The sequence below is a fragment of the Sebastes fasciatus genome, chromosome 2 (genome assembly GCF_043250625.1).
Source record: "Sebastes fasciatus isolate fSebFas1 chromosome 2, fSebFas1.pri, whole genome shotgun sequence".
Lineage (NCBI taxonomy): Eukaryota > Metazoa > Chordata > Actinopteri > Perciformes > Sebastidae > Sebastes > Sebastes fasciatus.
The window spans coordinates 20,890,199-20,906,419 of record NC_133796.1 but is presented as its reverse complement, the minus strand read 5'-3'; the positions used below and the strand labels follow the sequence as shown (position 1 = coordinate 20,906,419).

Here is a 16,221-nt window from a genome sequence, read left to right as displayed (position 1 = left end):
GTTATCTCATTGATGAACCAGAAAATACTTCAACAAATATCACAACTAGTGGTGTCTTGCAGATAATCTACAACATGGTGTTATGTTTTGGTCTGTTTGACCAAGGCCAAGGTGAAGTGAAACTTAACCTCCCTGCTCCATCTTCCACAGCTGGGATCTAGGGGTCAAAGGTCATTTTTTTTCTGAGACTGTGGCTTCTTTGTATTTCATCATGGATATAATGAGCGAAAAGACCTAGCACTTAAAAGGGACATTATGTAACATTTAGGGGGATCTATTAGCAGAAATGGAATATAATATTCATAACTATGTTTTCATCAGTGTATAATCACCTGAAACTAAGAATCGTTGTTTTTTCTTTAGCTTAGAATGAGTCCTTCATATCTACATATGGAGCAGGTCCTCTTCACGGAGTCAGCTATGTTGCACCAGCATGTTTCTACAGAAGCTCACATTTTTACGTTACCTGAAGGCCACCGTAGTTCTCCGACACACTTGTGAAACTGTGGTAACGTGAGCCACATAGTGCAAAACCGTGGCACTGCCAGCCGCCGTCTGACTTCCTTTGCTCTTAAAGTAGTGTTATTATGGTAAGGATGGCCTCTGAGCGAGGAGAACGGCGTTACAACTGTTTTGCACTCACGTTACCGCAGTCTTGGAAATGGAGGAGTGAGCAGAGGGGTACCCAGTTGGTTGCAATCTGCAACCATACCACTAGGTGCCACCAAATCCTACACACAGTACCTTTAAAGAAGAGAGCAGGACACAAACACCCCTTAAGGCCCTTTATAACTAAACTCTTTCATTCTCTTCAGTTTCTCTTTGTCTCTTTAGTCTTCATTAATTGTATCCTTCACATCTGTACAATATCATCATGGGAAATATGCACAGCTTAATAGCATAGTTCAGGACACGACACAAAGTTTTCTTGTTACAATAATTATTTATTAAATTTAAAATATCTTTAGCACAGGTTAAAAATTAGACACTTCCATCTACCATGAGCGCCGCCTTGGGATTTAACATGGTTCTAACATGGTTGAAAATAAACACTCTTAGAAACCAAACAGATTTCTCCCGACTTTCTCCATCACTATCTTCATAAAATGCCACATTAGAGTTGCTAGGGCAGAGGCAAATTTGGCATATAGATAATAATCATCATTTTCACTTGACATAGTATTAGAAATGAGGAAAAAAAATGGACAAAGTTTTCAAAATGTCTTTCCCTTGCAAATCATGATTTGGAGAATTTGGAATGAGTCAAAATTGCTCGTTGTACCAGCTTCATAGTTTGTTTAATGGTTTTGCATTCATTTATCAGAAAGAGTTGTATGCCATTTCAAAATAACAGCACACTTTAAAGCTGGTGATACGTCTTTTTGGTGAGATAACTCGAATGGCAGCCCATGTTCTACTGCTTTTAAGCAACGGTTTTGCCATGGCATTTTATTGGCTGTGTTAGACACTAAGGATATGTAATTAATTATTAAGTGTATGCATGTGAACGTGCAGTGGCAATGAAAAAACTACAAAGAGTATGGTCAGTCTGCCGTCCTTCCCCTCATCGTCTTATTCCCCAACCCGACTAATCCACAAACCGGTGATTTATGGTCCTTTTTGCCTCACCCCTACCTTATGAAACATAAAAAAGATAACAAGTAACATGAGCAGAGCACTGTAGTAAATGGCAGGCCAATGCATTAGTTATCAGTAAGAAAACATTAACAGCAAAGACATATATTTTCCAGTTTTTAAGTTGTTTACAAACCATATCGGTGTTCACAATTTATTATGTTCTTCCATGTTTGATTTTTTTTTTTTTTTTTTTGTCATTACATGCCATATGAGAAGTCTGGATTACAAAAGTACCTGAACAAATTGCTTGTATATTAGCATGCATAGCTGTTTGGTATTTACATCCTATTTACAAGGCTCGAAACTAAGAAGAGAAGGATTCTACAATACGCTTTCTTTCATGTGTGTTCATTTACATTTCTAGGATGGAGAACAAAAAGCAGCCTCATACCGATTTGCAGAGTACACAGGACATGCACATAAAGTAGAGTGTCTGCTTGACTGAACAAAGTGTGTTGTTTTATTCCCTATCACTGAAAAAGGAATAGCTGTAACAGGCTACGTCTCTGACCAGTGCTACCGCATTGCATAACACAGATCTATTTTTTTTCCCTTTGTCTGTATTGCGCACCAGTCTCTGAGCACAGGGGGGCTTGGAAAGGTTAATTTACGATGTTAACCGTGCCGTGAAGGGAAAAGCAAATAGGAAAGAGCATGCACAGCGCCAGAGAAGGACATTAAGCTGCGGCTACATCTTTCTCTTTCTCGCTCCCTCTATCTGTCCAGTGACAACAGTAGGGCCCCCTGATGTGTACAAAGACACCGGGCTATCACCATCCATCATACTGCAGACATACTGAGAGGATCTTTCACCAGTGATCAGGCTGTAAGCAGGCACACACTACTGACACCTCAGTGTTTTTATTTATGTTGTGATCCTGGTGTCGCTCATAGCCACAGGAAAATGTCCAACGTAACACGTGTGCAAGAAAAAAAACGAACAAAAAAAGACATCCATTGGACGACTTAGTTAACAGTATAACACAAAGAGGAAGACAATAAAGGAAGTGTCTGTAACCTACAGTGTACAGTAAGAATACATAACTCCAAAATACAATGCTACATTGTATATATGCACATTTTTTACGTCTCTTATGTAGCATCAGTTTTTGTAGAAAGAATGGAAGACGTGGATATATTTAGACTGCAGACGGTATTTGTAATCCAGCTCATGGGGTGTTGCAGTCATTAAAGATATTGCTCATTTAGTGGAGAATAACATCAGTTCAATTCTCCCCACTACTACAGGTCCTTTGTCCACCTCCAGCTCATTTACACTCCACCTCTAATATAGGCAATCAGCAGCACTATACCCTCACTGGGGGTCCATAAACACTTGATTTCACAGAACTGCCTTTGATAAAGGAGGGAGGTGACTGCAGGAGCATGTTAATGTGCTTTCCCATAAAGCTTATCTCTGACTGGGGTCACGGAGGCCAAGTGGCAAGGGGCTGATCGCCATAGCAATAAGACCCTAGAAGCCGTTACTGCAGCTTACGACCCCTCTGACAATAACGGAGCCAACCAAGGCCTACCTTTGGATAATCAAACCCCTCATCCAGGCCCATGTGGGAAATAATGTGGACATTTACTACAGTACAATTGAAATGAGGGGCTAGCACAAATTAACCTCTGGTAACTGAGAAGGGCTTCATTGTGATAGGAATCATCAATTTTTAATTGTCCAACAGCAGCAGTATTTTAAAAGCATGTAAATACAAAATCATGAGCTGACCCACACGGTTGGGGCTACTGTTTCAACAAAGTTCAAAGTCATTCCAGAAAATAAATTCCAGTTCAAAGGCAACAGATTTTCTTAAAACCACATTTCTAAGGAATGTATTGTTGTTATTGTGTTGAGCTGCATGATTATTTTTCTTCTATTTTCGTCAGGTATATGTGATGATACTGTATAATTTAGTGGACTAAAGATGGGAGCTTTGAAGAACACTTTGATAGCATATGGTTATCCCCTGCTGGCTCACACTCCCTGCTCCATAGGGGGCCCAGAAGGGATGTGTGCGTAACTTTCTGGACTCTGCAAACTTTTCACTTCTCTGAAACTGAAGGATTACACCCTGTTCACAGCAGGGGGAACAGCATGCGTCCCAGCATCTCCCCTTGAGCCACTTTAATCTCCATTTTACACCCTAAAGACAAACCCTAATGTCCCCCCAAAGCATAGCCAGACTCAGGTGGCAGAGTAAATCAAGTCAATGCTATTGCCTTTCTTACTTCCCGGTGTACCTGACCCTGACCGGGTGCACACGGTCTTTGCACGATCACAATAAGCTTGATACGGCTACCAGAAAGTCCATTCAGTGTTTTCCAGATACATTAGCTCCATCAATAGCGTTTCAAAGCAGGCAAATTGGAATCTAGTTAAGCTGCCGTTAATTTTCCCTCTTTTCTGGCTCAGGTGCAGGAGACTAAATCAAGCTGTCAGAAACCAGACTGCACAGCTAAACGGTGCACAGGCTGAAATGCCACCTGTCCACGGCTTCTGGCGATTTATTATTTCCCTGTGTATTTATTTCTACAGTGGCAACTTGTGTATTCGTAAAAGTCCCTACTGCTTATGACTCAAACTGTTTGTGTTTTGATACATTCACATACAACCCTTTCGTGAAGGTTTGAGCACAGCTAATGGTTGCTAACAGGATGTGTTTCCCTCCATTACCTAATCAGATGCTAAAGATTTGGTTTCCAGCATTTATCAATGGTATTACACTGAGGCCAGCCCAGAGCGTATACTCCAATTGAGGCATTTTGGTTAATCCGATTCTCTCCAACCCAGCCACAAATCTTCTTGTGAGTCCATCTCATCTCAGTGAGGGGCTCGATGGCTAACTGCTCACCAGGAGATCAAGCTTATGCGCAGGCCATAGTGAGGTGGGAATAAGGGCTTTAAAGGCTGTATTATTCATCCCTGTCATTAGCTATGTGACATAAGGAGGTCTGCTCCGTCTTTGCTGCTGTCTGGCTATTAGAACAACCCTCATCCACTCTATCTCTGCATCCAAATCCACGCTGCTTTAAATGCTACATTTCAGGCATTTATACAAGTTCCTTTCTAAGTCAAACAAATCAGTGATTATGTGAGTAATGTCGGGGTGTACACAAAATATGTTGAGCTCATACATGTGAATCATTTTTCAAGAGTCTCGGGTCGGCTCGGAGGTCAGGATTAAAGCAGAGCAGTTGACATGGGTTGCCTCACTGTAATCCTTTCCCCTTTGACCCCACTCCCACTACCCCAACCATGTCTGGCTCGAGGTCACTGTTAATCATGGCACCCCAACAGACACAGACACACACAGGAACAGGAGTGTGTTTGTGTGTGTGAGAGAGAGAGAGAGAGAGAGATAGTGAGGAAAAGAGCATGGATGTGTGTGTCCCTGCATGTTTCTACACTATAGAGTTGGCAAGTGTGAGGAGCTGTTTTTTTTTTTTCCCATTATGTATTCCCATTTAAAATTTTCCTTTAACAATTTCCTCAGTGTTACTTGACATAGAAACACAGGTTTGTGTTATGGTTTTTGATTCTGAGAAATCATGTTTTGTTAAGTCAGTTTGATACAATGGATGGCTCTAAATACTATAATACCCATGAGCCTCGACCACTGTTGTCAGCCAGAGGTGCGAATCAGAGCTGTAGTGAATTCAAAACTCTTCGTCTTAGCAATTGGGAACAAAATGTGGCGCCATAGTTGCTGAATTCCTCCAAAATTGATCCACAATCCAAAAGTGAACTCATTTAAGCTGCAGATTGTAATTCTTCTTAACACTGTAAACTTCTGCCCTCTTATGAGTGCATGTAAAAGAACTTTAAGCTTGATGTTTTGATGTCTCTTGCCTGCTGAATAGCACATTTGGGAGTCTTATGTACACAGGCTTCTAACTTTTTATCAAATGATCAGATATTTTCGAACGTCCTTGTTAATCATTTGTACCGATGATTCAAGTGGGAAAGTTTCATGTAGGGCTGCACAATTAATCAAAATGTTATCAAAATCACAATATGACCTATTGCAATTTTTAAATAGCAGGAGGCTGAATATTTGTTAAAGGCAAAACGTGTGTCAAAACACCATTTTATATTAAATATTTTATGCATCAGAGATGTCCTGGTCTACACAACATAAAGTAAACATCTTTGTTTGGTACAGATTGCCTCAAAAATCACACCATAATCATTTTAATACAGTATGTTTTTCGATGAAAATGAGAATAATTATGTAAAAATTATCATTCCCTCTAACATCGCAAATCATATTGCAATATCAGTAAAAAATAATCGCAATTAGATATTTTTTCCAGAATTGTGCAGCCCCAGTTTCATATCCATTCAAGCTGTATAAGCGCTCCAACTGTAGGTCAAGTAACATTGTGTGTGGGATATAATTCAAACAGCTCCTTCCACTTCGCAACTCTATTACGCAATGTGAAGTGAATCTATAGCTTCTTGACTATCTGAAAATGTCACACTTCATCGTACTAGCATTTCAACTTGTCAAAGTTACATTCTTACAAGTCCAAATGAAATTGAAATTGTTACTGGTAAGCGTGGTTGAAATTGTTTGTTAAAACATTTCGACATTACATCTCTGTGGTGATCTCGACTCATCTCCACGACTGTATTGTATTTTATATTTGTTGCCCATACAAAAGCCTTAATCCACATCCAAACGTTAGTGGTGGCAGGTCTTTACTGTCACTGTCGTCATCAGACCGGCCACCTTGGTACTGTACCTATTGTCTGTCTTACACGGGTTGTTTTTCTGCCCAGTGTTCTGCCTCTGTGTTTACTCTGTCACTTGGCCCCCATGTGTATCTGCCTCAATGGCCCACAGATGTACGCAGCACACACACTAGCTAGCCAGTGATGACACTAATGGAGTGTTTAGTCAGGAGGACATAGACTTATTAACCAGTTGAGAGAATGGGCTAGATGGTAATCAAATAAAGCGGAGATAAGTTAATAAACTGTATGTGCACTGGAGTAAGCTACAGAGGATTTATCTTGACTGGCATGGCACGTGCATGCTGCTACTCTTTGAGACACACGAGCATGGTACTGTCAACATGGTTAAGTGGAGATAGTATATCTATGTAGCTGTTCTGTTTATCACATTGCAAGTTGATGCTACAAAATGTTGTCTTTCTGTTTAATCCGTGCTCTTTCGCTCACTCAGACCCATCCTTTGCTTAATCCAAAAACAAGATTGTGAAGCTGCTTTATCCTGCTCTCACACTGACCACTGAGATGGATGGAGCGCTTTGCTGAAACAGATTATATCTATCCAGGAAAAGAGGGGAAATGGGAGGAGGATGGAGGGAATGAAGATAGAAAAGGACAGGATTGAGAAATGGTAAAGAAAGGTAGGAACCTTGTGGGTGAATGGGGGGAAGAAGAGAATGAGGAAGGCTGATTAAGTGGGGCCCATAGGAGGGAGGTGGAGGAGAGAAAGGCAGCGGACGGGGCCCAATAGGGGGTAAATCTGAGTCAGTAGTGCTCTATATCTTTCGTATCCCTGCCCCCCTCCTCTCTCCCACATATCCATCATGTTAATATACCTACAGCGTGGCCCTCTGGGTAATATATCTTTGACCTGTGATTACGCTAACAGCTTATTGTTTGCACACTGAACAATCCCATTATGTCGACGATCTGTTTACATACAGCCTTGCTGTTTAGATTAGCATGGTGTGTGTGTGAGCGGGAGAAAGAAAGAGCAAGGATGTGTCTCTATGCGTTTGTGTTCACACATTCTGTCTATGAACACGTACATCTCTGCGTGTTTATGTACATGTGCTGACCTCGCTCAGGGTCATCGCCAGATAAATGCTTCCCCGACTGTCAGGGCAGAACAACGCATTCAAAAGCAGAGCAAAACAAATCAACCTGTCACACGTCGCCTGCAGCTGCGCAGAAACGGAGCTTTGTTTGACTTCTGAGAAAGTGGAAAGCCTTGAGGCTCAGAGAAGATCAGCACTTGCTCAATGTCTTGTTTCCTACCACATACTACGTCTCGTGTTTGAGTGACATCTTCATCCTTCCTGTATTTTAAATCTTCTTTAACTAATCACTGCTAAGTCATAAGTCTTAATTTCAAGTTTGTTTACATGTTGACTGTAAATACCCTCATGTGATTCAGTGTGCTCTGACAGTATTTGAATTAAGACGATTTCTTCATATGTATTGGCTGCACAAGGGGGCATACACATTAAGTAATCTGCAGCACCTGTATTCTGCTTAAATTACTATTTTCTTGATGGATTATGTAGATTTTGATCAGTTTGATTATTTTTTTGTGAAAAAGGAAACACACCTACTAGGGATGGGATGATACACCTATCTCCCCACTCGATACTATCACGATACTTGGGTGCCAATTCGATATGTATTGCGATTTTTAAGTATTGTGATTCGATATTACGATTGTGATTATTGCGATTGTTTTTTTTAACTTTTTAACACTAGGAGAAAGTTGAATCGTACACTTCTAGGGACTTTTACTTTGGAAAATATCTAAATAATTACAGGAAGAATCTTTGATTTTCAGCATGTATGTAGTCAGAGATGTCCTGAAGTCAAATATATCAGTCACTGTCAGGCATTATTTATAAAAAGAATTTCCAGCACCCCAAAAATCTAAAAACAAAGATATTTCTCGTCACAAATTAGTGGTATTTTCTTTTTAATTTATAAGGGGCATGTCAAGTTTTATACTTCTGGTGAATATAATCCAATCAATCTTATTTCCATGTATGTATTTTGTTTATACAGTTCCCTTCGTTAACACCTTATTTTGAAAAAACGGACGTAGTCGCACGTGTATATTTCCTCTAACTTCGCCGAGTGCGTCACTAGCTCTCCCATCGGCTCTGTTCTCTTTATACATCCATGGTCAGCTCCATCAGGGCCGTTTGAATGCATTTAACATAAATGTCAGTATATGGGTTCTCTACAGTTTTATCGTTGGCTGATTTGACCACGAAGATGAAGCAAATATATTGCTTCTGGCATTAAAAAATCTATTTCAAAATTCCATTCCAAGAATCCATTTTTTTCCCCACCCTTAACACCTACACCAGAGTTTAAATCTAATTTCTCCCTACTTAACATGATCTTCCATGTTAGTGGAGCTGTGTCTGTGAAGGAGTACAGCTGTTGTGGGCAGGCATTGAAGAACCATTGGGATAGAAGGGTAACAAGTATTTAACCACAGGGCTGAACATCTGGTTGAGCTGAAGGCCATGCTCATTAACACGACGTTAACCTCAGACAGGACGTGAGGTCATGACGGCCCAGAGAGCCGCATGACGGTGTAACAGTTTGAGGTTAAGGGGTTATTGAACTCTCTGAGGTGGCTGCCGGTCAGAACAGAATATTCTATAGGTGGACAGACCAGGAGAATACTTGGACATGAGCTCAACTCAACCCCTAAATTTTCCTGTCCTATCCTTTCTCCCGAGCCTCGCTCCCTTTCTCCGCTCTGCTCTCGGACTTCTCTGGCAGCGCGTAGACTCATTGAGATGTGCAAATCCCTTTGACATAGGATGAATAGACAGTTGCTGGCAGGATGCCCCATGCCACTTTGTGCGCTGCCACTTAATTGGAGCGCCCCAGTTTGCCTTCCCTCCTCTCCTCTGCTACCCACGCTTGCTGTGGCCAGGTTCTGTCTCACATCAAAGGTAAGGTTATGTGTCCCTTCAAAGAGTTTAAAATCTATCGGCGCTGCTGTTTGGCTGAAGAGGACCTTTCACAATAGAAACGGGGGGCGGTAAAACAGTGTCACTGTACATTTTCTCAAATCAAAGTAAGGAGATGTGAAGCTGACAAAGAGCTTGCATTGGCTTAGAGAGTCAATCCAGTGACTTGGCCTATACCTGCACAACCTCTTCTATGAATAATGGTCACGTTCCATCTACAAGTCAGCATGCAAAGCACAGCATCTGCGACTATACATAGTGGATATACTGTACATATATACAGCAACGTATTGAAGTGGCGCTGTGTGTATGATTGTGCATCTGTATGCATGCGCTCATATGTGTGAGTGTGTTTGTGTCAAAGTGAGCCAGTGTTTGTTTTCCCCCATTGCCATGTGTGTCCATCATGGACACTTTCCTCATGAGGCTCTGGGGACATGCAGTGGAGAAGTGGACAGCAGAGGGGTCACTGATAAGTTGTGGTTTCCTAGACGCACAGCACACACTGACTGAGAGGTAGAGGATGCACGATGGTGGAGATGATGAGGTGTTCAACAACCTAGTGTTTTCCCTCGTTGTCCATGCAAAGGTTTTCAGTCTTCGCCAGTGACGGGGGGTAACCTTTGAGGTTGTCTCTTCGTTGGCTCGGCATATTATCAGTCAGTCCATTTGGTTATCTTCGTAGTCCATAGAAGACGGAGGTCAGAGTCCTCATGTCCACATTGCAATCAATGAGGTGTTCTTTTCCCATCATGTGTAGGCTTGGGATCAGAGCACCGTTTCAAACAATGCAAAGAAAAAAAGTGTCCCTCGCTTCGCTACAGCAGTTACAACCCACACATGGGGAGGGAGAGGGCAATTATTGCAATGGGAAAGAATAAATAGGTAGGTATTGGGGGAAAAAAAAATTTAAATAACGATATAAAATGTTAGAAATAATATTTAGTAGTGCCAAGGTAGACTTTGTTACAGGTTTTGTTGAATTTTCCTCTTCAGTTTGACTGTTGTGTTTCCTGATGGAATTGATACCAAAGGAATCGCCGCCTTATAATCCTTGTACGGTAGTCAAACAATAACATTACCTATAGCTAATGCCTTTATGCATCTATTTAAATACACAGGAAAAGTGTCCAGATACCTGGGTCTATGTCTTTAACTATCAGAGAAGTTTGAGTATTTTAAACTTTTAAAAAGGTTGTCTGAAATATCCACGTATTGAGATTTGTCATCTACTAGGGGAGTGGTAAATATACACTATAGTCTGTTCCATGCTGTCTTCATTCGTCTCTATTTACATGTACTAGTGTGGATACTGGAGAGGAAGACTAGGCCGTTATGTAAAGAGAATAAGAAGAGTAGGAAGTACAATTTTTTACAGTCCAAATAACTCCAAAGAGTAGAGAAATGATATTGGAAATGATAATTACATGAGGAGGTAAGAAGAATACTGACTTTGTGGAAAATATTGAACCATGAGTACTCTATCCACAGTCATGAAGGTTGGTGAGAGCGACTTGGTATGTTTCCTATATTAGGAATAAGAATAGGGTTTTATTATGATCTATTTACAGACGCATGCATCAATGATCTTCCCACCAAAGAGAAAATAGTCCTTCCAGTGTATCTATCTGACATTGTCAACAATCTCATGAGTATGAGTCTCTCTGTTTTTTTTTTTTTCGTTTTTTGTGTTTCGTAGAAAAAAGCTGGAGGTAAAATATTAGGGAGGGAATCAGGAGCATAAGAGGCTTTCAAGAATATCACTGTAGGGATTCCGAGGGATTTCAGCAGGTCTCGTCTTTTGTTCTTCAGTGAAGTCATTTTTGAATGTTGTGCTTTGTAGGTGTCTTCGTGCGATTGGTCGGCCGCTCTGATGTCATCACTGCTCAGTCGTTGGGTTATCTGTTGACAGAAAGAGAAATATAGAGGGAAGAGAAGAGAGGAGGACAAGAAAAGAAAAAAGAAATCATTAAAGTATGACTCGGACCACAACTCTCTCACACACTTTAGTGCTTCTATGCACAAACACACACATACACATAAAGTGCACCATGAGGCAGTGAGTGAAGTCCACATTGTGAGCCATACAGGACCCTTGTCTGAACTCGGCCCCCCAGTCCAGGGTTTATGGTGACACATAGTGAGTCACAGTCCGTGTATTTGGGGGGTGGGGTGGGCTCTGCTGTCACTGGTGCCAGTATAAAAACAAAGGCGGAGTGACCACCCTGTGAGTGTACATGGCAAACCCACTTGGCTGAGATTCAGAGTGACAGTGGCGTCCGCATGGGGGGTGACTCTTTAATCATCTTCAATTAAGGCCAAGGAGAGACGAGCAAGTTGAGTGTGGATGAGTCTACTCCATGTCTACAGCCTTCTATTATTCTATTAGTTTACTCACAAAAATACGGTTCTTTATTCTGTTTTTGTGTCTTGAAAGACACAAAGTTTGGTGAGACCCCTCGGCAGCTTGTGCACCGGATGATTCATGTAGCCAGAAGGAGCACTTTGTGGGTGGGCCATTAGACACAGAGACTACAGTGGAATTCAGCTACTATCTACTAGAGATCCAATTACATGACCCTACTGTAAAGATGCCTAGCCTGCACCCATTATAAATCACCATAAACAAAGCAAGTATTGACATTGCACCGTTACAGCTCCACTCAGGCCTGTAAAATCTGAAGTTATTATCTTAGTTGCATACGCTCAATTCGTCCAACGATGATGTTATTTACTAGCCATAAGATGTTTAATTTTTATATTTATTTACAGGATTTTAGTGTTCCCAAAGACGAGGATAGAGCTAGAGACAACAAATACAATGTGTTGATAAAAGATATTCAAGACTGTAATTTCATTCCAGTATTATGAACTACTATTTCCAATATTACTGTTATTTGTAGTATCTTCTACTGTAACACACACACACACACACACACACACACACACACACACACACACACGCACACACAGACAGAGTATACACACACCCTTTCTCAGTGTCCCCTCTACGTGTGACATTAGTCGTGTTTACATTCAATTGTCAAGCGAATTTGAAGTGCATTTTCGAAATTACGCAAAAAAATAAATGCAAATTAGTCGCGTTTCCATCAACTGGTTTGGAGCGAATAAACTCGGCTACAATACTAATTTGATCAGAAGTATAGTTTGTGAACCGGAAACAAAATCAGTCGACCTGGCCATCTAATCATCTACAAGAGAAAAATGGACAGATGTCTTCAGGAATTTGTTTCAATTGGCAAGTTTTAATTATTCTTTCATTTCAGCTAGTATTGGTCATGTTTCATGCTGTCCAGAGACAAAGATGAGCATTTGCACATTATGGGAATATCTGAGAAAAATGCCGATAGCGGAAAAGATGATGTCATGTGAGTTAAATGTTCGCTACACCAGAATTTATTCACCAAAGCGTTTCCATAAATCATTTAGCGCATCATCTGTTTTTCGACAAAGGCTAAAAATACAGATTTTCTAATGTGATACTTCAAAATTAGGGGTGAGAAAAAAATCGATTCACCTATGTAAATCGATTCACCTAATTACTTTTTTTTACGATTTTTTGTAATTGATTTTTTTGGGCAAGATTCAATATATTTGCATCATTTGAGTCAATGCGGAGGTAGAAGGAAGTTACCTCTTTTATTCTTGTAGTATGAGTAACGTGGCATCATATCCATTCCGTATCAGTCAACCAAAACAAATGGTATTATTATTACATGGTATTAAAACGGTTAACAAAAAACGCAATAAATCGTAATATCGAATCGTAATTCTTGTAGAATCGCAATACTTAAAATTTGCAATACGTATAAAATCGGGAGATAGGTGTATTGTCCCAGCCCTATTCAAAATTAGGGAAGTGCATTCCAAGCAAAAATACTATTCGAAAATCACAGGGAATTATTCCATTATTATTCGAATAATAATAAATGTGCATAAAAATGCGTGAATGGAAACGCGACTATTGTCTCTGTGTGTCTTTCACCACATAAGGCACAAATCACTGCGAGCTATATGTCTCTGTTTTGTCCACCTTTTGCACAGCAGTGAGCCATGTTCTATATGAGCTAATATCCTCACAACAGAGATCACAGCCGTTGCCCCGGGGCATGCTACATCCACTCTACGAGAACACCAACAGTCAAGGCTCCAGCCCTTCAAGACCCAATGTGGTCCTAGGGTGTGTGATAACTGAGTATGTGATGGGAATGCAGGGCCATTTGGACCTCCAAAGCCAGGTGTTAGCACTTCAGATCACTGCCTCATCAATAATTGACAGAGGAAAACCAATCAGAACAATTTGCTCCCCACAGCGAAGTGCTAGAGCCGCCTAACACCGGTGAATCATTAATGAGGCAATTAGCTGAAATGGTTAGACGGTTAGCCCTCACTGGCAGCGCTCCTGTGACGCTACTGCGACGGGTCTCCTTATACAGGAGCCGCACATGATGGAGTGATGTGCCGGCCAACACAAGCTGAGGGAGAGAAAGAGTGGAATCACACAACAGCGCTTGGAGACAGAGCCGAGCCTCTTTAAGGTTGGAGTGTAACTTGTGTCAGTGATGCCAGCTCTCCATCTGTTGACCACGGATCAGAGGGCCAATAATGGGAACAAACCCAATTGGCCATTACCATGGGAGATTGACCTTTATTGGTTGTTGTTACCATTGCACAGACCAACAGAAGCCGTCTCCCGGGTGATTCAAGTGTGGGAGAGCCTTTATGGACATGGATAAAATCGACCCCAGTGACATCACTCAAACATGGGGGAAGGAACAACAACAATAACAGCAAAGATGGAGTTTGCCTTTGAAGAGCAGAGATCCTGGATTGTTGTTTGAGAGGAAAATCAAAGCCCCAAGGGAGCTGCTCACAAAGCCCCATCGATTGGCCATATTGGAACCATTTCATAGTTTATCGATGCTCCTCTGCCTGCTCTCTCAGCCCTGGGTCCAGTACATGCTCAATTAAACCAGCAACCTTGATGTCAGGAACAAACCATACAAACATTACACGCTGCATGGATTATTCCCAAACACACACACACACACACACTCCTATCTAAAGTAAATATTTCACAGTCTATCCATTTTTGTTTAGGCCAGATGATATTAAAATGATGTTGTTTACTGTTCCTCATTTACAGCTTTTCCCTGCAAAAAAAAAGTATTTCCTTTTAAAATGTTCAGCTTCCCAATCATCCTAATGCATTCTCAGTTTCAGTATATATCTTTGTGATGGAACGATTTGGAATGAGAGTGAAAAGGAAGAAGCAATAGAAGGAGAGGGAGTGAGGCTGAAAGAGAGTAGGGGGAGGAATGGATACTAAACTCTTAGGGTTCATTGCTGAAGTATAACCTAAGACTATAAAATTAGATCTCAAAAAAGAAAACTGTATATTATGCTTTATATTATAAAAAAAATCAGAATACTTGTGCAGATAATTTAAATTTTAAAATGTTTTCTTATTTGTTTGTTTTTTAATTTATTCCAAGCTATCACAGGAGCTGTTTCACCTTAATCTATTCTCAAAAACTGAGCAATTTTAAAGTATACTTTTAAAGTCGAGATTAAATTCCTATTTAACCCTTTTGGATCACATCTCAACAAAATATAAAAAAAAAAAAATCAGTATCTTTTACATATTTTTATATTAAAAACAATTATCTTTTCTTCCTGTAAATCAAAATATGACACATGCTCACACTACCAACCAATCTCAACCAGTAATATCATGACATCCATCCATTAATCAATCTGCAACTTCTAGCAACAAGGAACTCACTTTTTAGCGGTCCAATCAAATGCGAAGGATTTGATTTACATCCCTCTTGTAACTGTACACCACTCAGTTAATCCAATGAAGTGGGGATTACTCGCAATACATAATCACCTAACACACCCAACACTCTAACTTCCGTTTCACCTGGACATCAAGTATTTTGTCAATTTCATACAGTAGTGTGAACATACTACATACTGAACTAAGTTGAAATTGAAGCGTGTTGTTCTCATACATTGTTCGTATCAATACCTATACATTACCTAAAAGTAATGCACTGTAACTCATATATATCCCATGAAATCAATTTGTTTGCAATTTACGTAATCATGAACCAGGAAATATAAAGAATGATCAATGCAGCGTAGGGAGGAGTTCATGGGTTGATGGGTCGGTCAGAAAATACCGGACTTTCGCCAAGGGGACCGGCGGTCGTGTTCCGTGTGAAACCAGAAGTCAACGTTGATTTATTTGTGACATAACTTACGTAGTTAAGTAACTCCACTTCCGGAGTTATTTTAATCTAAACCACAACCTTTTCCTAAACCTAATTAAGTTGTTTTGTAGCCTAAGCCTAAGGAAGTTGTTTCCTGTGAAGACATACGTTTATTTTGAAAAGACTGTATGCATGTAATAAGCAGAAATTGACACCAGCTGCTGGACATTCATAGGAAAACAAACAGTAAAAGAAGGAATCGCTTTTTTGTAAGATATCATACGAACCGTTGTAAGAGAATCTGTTGATTGATTGGGGCAAAAGGGAATGTTGACAAGGAAATAACCAGTGCAATCTCCTCATCTAGTCTGTTGGTGGAACATGGCATTACGGCCTGCTGCGAAGAGATCACCAAGAACTCTTCTGGTTTTTAGAGTGCATTGTTACCTATCTGATCTGTGCTTTAGAGGGTTCACTGTTGAACCTTTTTTACAGATTACATGTAAACCCTCATGTGTGCTGAACAGAAAAAAAACAAACACTTTCTCCAGTCACCTATTGTAGCTAATAACCAGATTCAACAGTATGATCCTTCATTAATACACTGCTGTCAAATTACTTCTGATGA

General features: G+C 40.5%; 1 protein-coding gene and 1 long non-coding RNA gene across 2 annotated transcripts in view; one reads left to right on the top strand and one right to left on the bottom strand.

Annotated features, from left to right (window-relative positions):
• Nucleotides 1–16,221, top strand: part of LOC141754602 (uncharacterized) — a 479,452-nt gene that overhangs the window by 207,473 nt on the left and 255,758 nt on the right. The gene's annotated exons all lie outside the window — the stretch shown is intronic.
• mafa (MAF bZIP transcription factor a) overlaps nucleotides 924–16,221 on the bottom strand; it is a 97,592-nt gene continuing 82,294 nt past the window's right edge. The window contains exon 3 of the mRNA XM_074613662.1: nucleotides 924–11,256. The gene's annotated coding sequence lies outside the window, so the exon portion shown is untranslated. The remainder of the gene's footprint in view (nucleotides 11,257–16,221) is intronic.